General features: G+C 42.5%; 1 pseudogene; it reads left to right on the forward strand.

The window, feature by feature from the left end:
* Positions 1-943: 943 nt before the first annotated feature.
* LOC146629897 (E3 SUMO-protein ligase ZBED1-like) lies at positions 944-1,875 on the forward strand (annotated as a pseudogene).
* Positions 1,876-7,040: the final 5,165 nt, after the last annotated feature.

The following is a 7,040-nucleotide window of genomic DNA, read 5'->3' on the forward strand; positions in this document are numbered from 1 at the left end:
AGTACAATCGAAAGCACCACGACTGCAGTTTTCGTATTGGATGTTAAAAGCACATGTGACGCTGTGACGTAGGCTAGAATCATGGCAGCAGTCGACGACGGTCCAGGCGTGGGATTTCTCTCGTGAAATATGCAAATTATTTTTTCCTTTCTGTTTGTAGGTGGCACAGTGCACTTGTGGCAGGATAGTGCTAACATGTAAGCAAGCTAGGAGACTGGCAATCTTACTGGGTATCCAGTTAGGGAAGCAACACATTAACAACAGAATTCTGAGTAAAACTAAAGTTACTTTCCCTAGTAACTAGTTACTTTCAAAGTAAGGTTAAGTTTGATAAACGTAAGGGGGGGGGGGTCTGGCAGACGTAGGTCACCGGTCTGGTAGCGGCGCTGCTCCTGTGTGGGTCTGGGGCAGGCTTTAGCACTTGGTGTTCTGGGGTGTGCTTCACTTCCGGGCTGGGGTTCTGGCTGGGCCCGGGAGGTTAGTGTGTCGCCTGGGTTGTGGGTGGGTGGAACTGGAGGCCTTTCAGCTGGCAGGGAGGTTGTTACCATCCTTTGCAGATGGTCTCTGCACTTGAGGAGTCCACTCTGCAAGAGGGGGTTATCTAGCAGAGGTGGAGGATGAACTCAACTTGGGTGTCTATTGTCTTATGTAGTCTGGGAGTTGACTGAATGTTGGGGTGGGTGTAGTTTAGGGCTGCCACGATTAGTCGACTAGTCACGATTACGTCAACTATTAAAATCGTCGATGACTAACTTAATAGAGGATGCGTCGTTTGAAGCTTTGTAAGATTCTGAAAGACGCAGGAATATGTGGTAAGATTTAAGAGTGGAATAACTGACTGAAACAGAAGATGGCAGGATGTCAGCTGTCGTTAGACACCAAATAAGAAGAAGCAGTCTCCGATGGCATGGCTACCTGGCAATGGAGCTTGGAAGTCTGGGAGCATTTTGAGAAAATGAAAGAGAAGAATTTCCGATGTAAAATCTGCAAAATGGAACTTGCCTTCCATGGCAGTACGACCGTGATGCACGAGCATCTGAACAGGAAGCATGTCGTGGCTAATTTAAGGACAACGAAGTGGTACAGTTGTTTCGGTAAGCTAATTGGCTAGTTAGCTTCTAACATTAGTGTAAACAGTGAGCTACTTACGCATATTGATAGCTGTAAATGTTATGTTACAGTACTGCTAAAAAAAAGACGTTCTTCTTCATTGACAACTTTGTCACCAAGCCAACAACATGTGCACCTCCGCAAGCAGATGTCCTGACTGAATCAATCTTGAACATGTTGGTGACGGACATGAGGCCCCTGTTCATAGTTATTGATCAGGGATTCAAAGAGATGATCAAGCAGTTCAACCCAGATTAGCATGATAAATACCTACCAGGCTGATCCCACTTCACCAAAATGATGTAAAAGAAATATGATGCAACCTTTGAGAAGGTTTGTCTCTCTATGTCTGTCTCTTCCGTCTCTCACACCGCAAACACAAAATAGCAATTTGTATTACAATTTAATACATTTCATGATGAAATAATATTAATAAAATAATCTTGGTTAAAGCATGTAAAGATTGTTTTACTGATATGTTGAATGTTTATTGTTTAAGCTACTTAACTGTATTTGGTGTAATTGAATTATTGAACTGGTAAATTTAAATCTTGATGCATAAACTGACAAACATTATTAATAATGAAAAAATATACTGTAATTGTCTCCCTAATGCTTACTATTGTTCCAAATCATCTCACATCTTTAGGTAAAGCAGACCATCAGGGTGTCAAAGGTTTCTTCACCCTGACTGCTGATGTCTGGACCAGTCGTGCAACAGAGGCCTACCTTGGTGTGTCTTGCTATTTCCTGAGTGAAGATTAGAAGATGCTTGAAGAAAAACATGGATTGGCCTCTATCTGGGTCGCTGGACACTCACTCTAGCTAGTCATAGTCAATACTGCTCTCAAAGAAACCACCATCAGCAGAAGACTAGGTGCTGCTAGGCAGCTAGTGGAGCATTTTAGCAAGCTGGTTAGTGCAAGGCTAAAAATGAAACAGGAGCAAATGAATGTCAGTAAGATGACAATAGTACATTCTCCTCCTCAAACAGCACTGGCCTCTCACTGATCAGATCCTGAGGTAACTCTGAGGGGGAAGCACTACTTTGACTTGAAGCCAGAGCAGTGGGCGCTCCTTGAAGAACTGAAGCAAGGGTTGGTGCCTTTTGAGCCTGCTACTGTTTATCTTAGTGGACAGCAGTACACAACCATTTCCGGTCTTCCACAGGTGGTCAAAGGGCTGACACAGGCTGTACACCAAAGCCAATTTGAGACGAACTCAGGAAAATCTTTCATTGGCAGCGCAGAAAAAGGGATAACACAGAGATAGGGGAGTATTTGCACTTTCTCAGCAGAGAAAGAAAACCCTATTATTCTCGCAGCTGCCTTGGACCCCAGATTCAGAAAGCAGAAGGTTTTAGCTCCTGAAGATGGCATCAGAGTGTTGAAGTGCTCGCTGTCAAAAAAGCAAATGCTGGGACACATGAGCATGCAAAACTGCAGACGGCCAATGGTTCAGGTATAATTGAAAAGACTGCTCTGGACACCCTCCTTGAGTTTGACACAGTCAGGGTGAAAATGGAAGAAGCATCTAAGGAGGACCGAGATGTCCAAGTTGTGAGAAGTGAAGTACTTTAAAAAGGCCACAGTCTCTAAAAAGGATGATCCTCTTAAATGGTTGAGCAAAAATGAGGGACATTTCCTCACACTATCAAAGCTAGCTAGATCTTTTCTGTGCATTCCTGCAACCTCCACCCCATCAGTCTTCATCGCAGCAGGGAACATCTGCTCTCAAAAGATAGCAAGCCTTTCTGCATAACATGTAGAAAAGCTAACTTTCCTGGCTATGAACAAGAATCTTGAGTAGATTGGGACTATACAGGGAGTGCAGAATTATTAGGCAAATGAGTATTTTGTCCACATCACCATCTTCATGCATGTTGTCTTACTCCAAGCTGTATAGGCTCGAAAGCCTACTACCAATTAAGCATATTAGGTGATGTGCATCTCTGTAATGAGAAGGGGTGTGGTCTAATGACATCAACACCCTATATCAGGTGTGCATAATTATTAGGCAACGTCCTTTCCTTTGGCAAAATGGGTCAAAAGAAGGACTTGACAGGCTCAGAAAAGTCAAAAATAGTGAGATATCTTGCAGAGGGATGCAGCAGTCTCAAAATTACAAAGCTTCTGAAGCGTGATCATCGAACAATCAAGCGTTTCATTCAAAATAGTCAACAGGGTCGCAAGAAGCGTGTGGAAAAACCAAGGCGCAAAATAACTGCCCATGAACTGAGAAAAGTCAAGCGTGCAGCTGCCAAGATGCCACCAAGGCTGGACTGGGACAAAAAATCGGCCCGGGCATTTTGACTAGAGACCGGCCCACCAGGATAAAGATTGACAATGTGACGTCATTCAGGTGTAAAACCGCAAAGGATTCTGGGAACTTGTGGCAAGAGGTACTAGCGCACGCAGGCTTTCAATTGAACTCAGTTACACAGCGATAAAAATAAACCCAAAAAATGGCAAGAAGCTGTTGTATTATTAACTTCAATAGCCGGTCGCATGACAGCCACGGGAAGCCGACGGGTAAAGAGATCTTTTTTTTTTTTAAATCGGATTACGTCGTTGAAGAGAAATTTTTTAAGCCATGTTTCCGAAGTAAGAGCCGACGGATGGTCTGGATATACCAAATATAACGTCCCAGAACACTCCAGCTCACAGGTTAGTCTGCTCCAAGCATTCCCACAAAGGTCAGAGTTTTGTAGTAGTTAATACGTCATTTTTCTTAACATAGGCAAGGCAAATTTATTTGTATAGCACAATTCAACAACAAGGTGATTCAAAGTGCTTTACAGAGACATTAGAAACAAAAACAAATAAAAAGCATGATTTAAAATTGATTAAAACAAGCAAACAAACTAACTAAACACACACATTTCACACCTGTTCGCGTGATCTGAACCCTTATCGTAAGGGGAGCTACCAGTCCTTCTGTGGACGAGCTACTTTCTATTTTAAATTCCCTGAATTTAAAATACTCTCTAGACCCAGTCTAGACCCAGCTGGGGAGCTACCCAGAGCTCTAAACCCACTTAACAAACAAACAAACAAACAAACAAAACAGTATATAAAATCAAAACAGATAAAATCAGAACAGTAGATAAAATCAGTAGTTAATGTAAGTTTTGAAATTTAAGCTTAACAAACAAACAAAGCAGTATATAAAATCAAAACAGATAAAATCAGAAATAGATAAGATCAGTAGTTAATGTAAGTTTTGAAATTTAAGCTTAAAAGTGTGGATTTGGTGCTTTATTCAAATGCAGCTGAGAATAGGTCAGTCTTCAACCAGGATTTAAATAAACTGAGTGTTTCAGCTGATCTGAGGCTTTCTGGGAGTTTGTTCCAGATATAAGGAGCATAAAAGCTGAATGCAGCTTCTCCGTGTCTGGTTCTGACTCTGGGAACTGATAAAAGACCGGATCCAGATGACCTGAGGGATCTGGAAGGTTCATACTGGGTCAGGAGGTCACTGATGTATTTTGGTCCTAAACCTTTATAGACCAGCATCAGGACTTTAAAGTCTATCCTCTGACGGACAGGCAGCCAGTGTAAAGACCTCAGAGCTGGACTGATGTGGTCCACTTTTTTGGTCTTAGTGAGGACTCGAGCAGCAGAGTTCTGAATGAGCTGTAGTTGTCTGACTGATTTTTTAGGTAGACCTGTAAAGATGCTGTTACAGTAATCAAGCCTACTAAAAATGAATGCATGGACTAGTTTTTCCAGGTCCTGTTGAGACATCAGGGCCCGTATCCCTAAAGAATCTTTGTGCAAAAAGTGGCTCCTAGTGGCCAAATTCTAAGAAAATTCTCAGAGTCATGACGTTTTCTTAGAATTTCCCCTAAAAGTTAGGAGTGCAACGATACACAAAATTCACGGTTCGGTTCGGTTCGATACTTTGGTGTCACGGTTCGATATTTTTTCGATACAAAAAAATGTTCAAGCATTTTTAATTTGTCATTTATTAAAATTATAAATATATATTTTAACTCAAAAGTACAGTTTTTAAATTTAACCCTAACCCTTGTGCGTGTTTTTTATTTTGACAGCGAATGCACACCTGCGGACCACTTATGTGCAGCCCTGGTTATTTAGCTCGTCATATTGCAGCCACAGAAATTATTTTGTCCATGAAACCATAAAGCTGCACTTTCTTTTTGCCTTATAGTCTGATTTGTCATAACTTCTCCGTTTTGTGGTAAGCTTTTCTTTGGCTGTCACTTCTTCACCCTGACCTGTCTTATTTGGCTCAGCAGAACTGAAATGCTTTTACACACGCACTCACATAATTTCAGCGATTCTCTGCGCGATCAACCTCTCACATGTTTAAGCTTGCTGCGGGAGATTTCACTTGTCATGTTTGCATAGTAAGCTAACGATTGATAAGACGATGTCAGAGGAATTGGTGCACAAATTATCATCACTCACAGATCAGTGCTCTCGCTCTCTATACACAGTGATTGCAAAGTGAAAGCAAAAAACAAGCGCAAATTCAAACGCGACTTCAATATGTCACATATTGACAGTGGCTCACCGATGCCAATGACATAATTACCCAGCTACATTTCTGAAAGAATGCAAAAGCATTGACATATATTTTTCCTACAATAGCCCGACGGGCAGGGAAGAGATAGAATTTTGGTAGCCCGACTGAAAAAAATCGCTAGCTCCGGGACGTCGGGCTAGCGATATTGCAAGCCCTGTATCTGATTGAGGAATCACTCATCTTTGGAAAAGAGAGTTTATTACAGAGAAATGGCTCTTTCCAAAATAAAAGCTATACTATCCGCTTCTTCTGGGCTATATTCTCAGCAGCATAAGGAGAATCATGTGCTAACAGCTGTCTAAATGACTCGGCTAAAGTTAGTAGCATGCTTGTTGTTTTTTGTCTGCTTCCACTTGTCTTTGCACTAGGATGATGTCGGCGTAAATGTGCAGTCATATTCGTTGTGTTCCCACTAGTGCTTTCAGGTTAATCTCGTTGAAATGACCTTAGCGCCACAACACGGCAAATCTCCGTTAACGAGCTACCGCCGATCGCTCCGTGCATGGGGCTAGACGAGTTAACGAGCTAACTGCGCTAACACACTAGTTCACACCAATGTAATTGAGCATTGCATGGCACATCCAACATACTGTTTTACTTTAGTCCATGACTCGCTTACCTTCAGGGTCATACGTCACATGAAAACCAAAATAATTCCAAACGCCAGATCTGAATGAGAGTGGGGGAGGTCCATGTTAAAAGGAGAGCTTAACTTCTGTCTCGCTAGCTTGCCCTGCGCTCTTCCTTCTGACTATGCTGTCTGTGTTGAGCGCTCAGTGGATCTGCGCTCGACAGTGCAGCCTAGGCGGAGTAGTCGAACACAGATTCACTGAGCGCTCAACACAGACAGCATCGTCAGAAGGAAAATTGATAAAATAAATTACAAATGTTGTATTGTTCGATACATATGCGTACCGAACCGAAAGCACTGTATCGAACGGTTCAATATCGATACGAATATCGTTGCACCCCTACTAAAAGTGACACGACTATCCCAGTTAATATAAAAGCTATTCCTCAAGATTCCTAGCGCTTAAAAGGGCTCCTAAGGCGAGATCTGCTAAGAGCAGGGAAGAGGACTTTTAGTGGCTTAGGAGTTCCCCTAAGCAGCTGCACAAAATGGCCAACAGAAGAGGCAGGAGAGATGTCCTGCAAACACTGGATGACAGGGAATTATTGAGACGCTACAGATTGGATCGTGCAGGAATCATGTTTGTGGTGGATCTCCTTAGAGATGCAATTACTTCACCAACTCGACGCCACAACGCTATTACACCAGAGACGAAAGTAATCACAACCCTGAGGTATTTGGCAACCGGGAAAATGCAACAATGCAGCAGTGATGACTTGGGTCTGTCCCAATCCTCTGTCAGCAGAGT

The sequence above is a fragment of the Diplotaxodon limnothrissa genome, linkage group LG6 (assembly GCF_057381915.1).
Source record: "Diplotaxodon limnothrissa isolate DT_005_m linkage group LG6, D_limnothrissa_male_GT1.1, whole genome shotgun sequence".
In the NCBI taxonomy this organism is placed as follows: Eukaryota; Metazoa; Chordata; class Actinopteri; order Cichliformes; family Cichlidae; genus Diplotaxodon; species Diplotaxodon limnothrissa.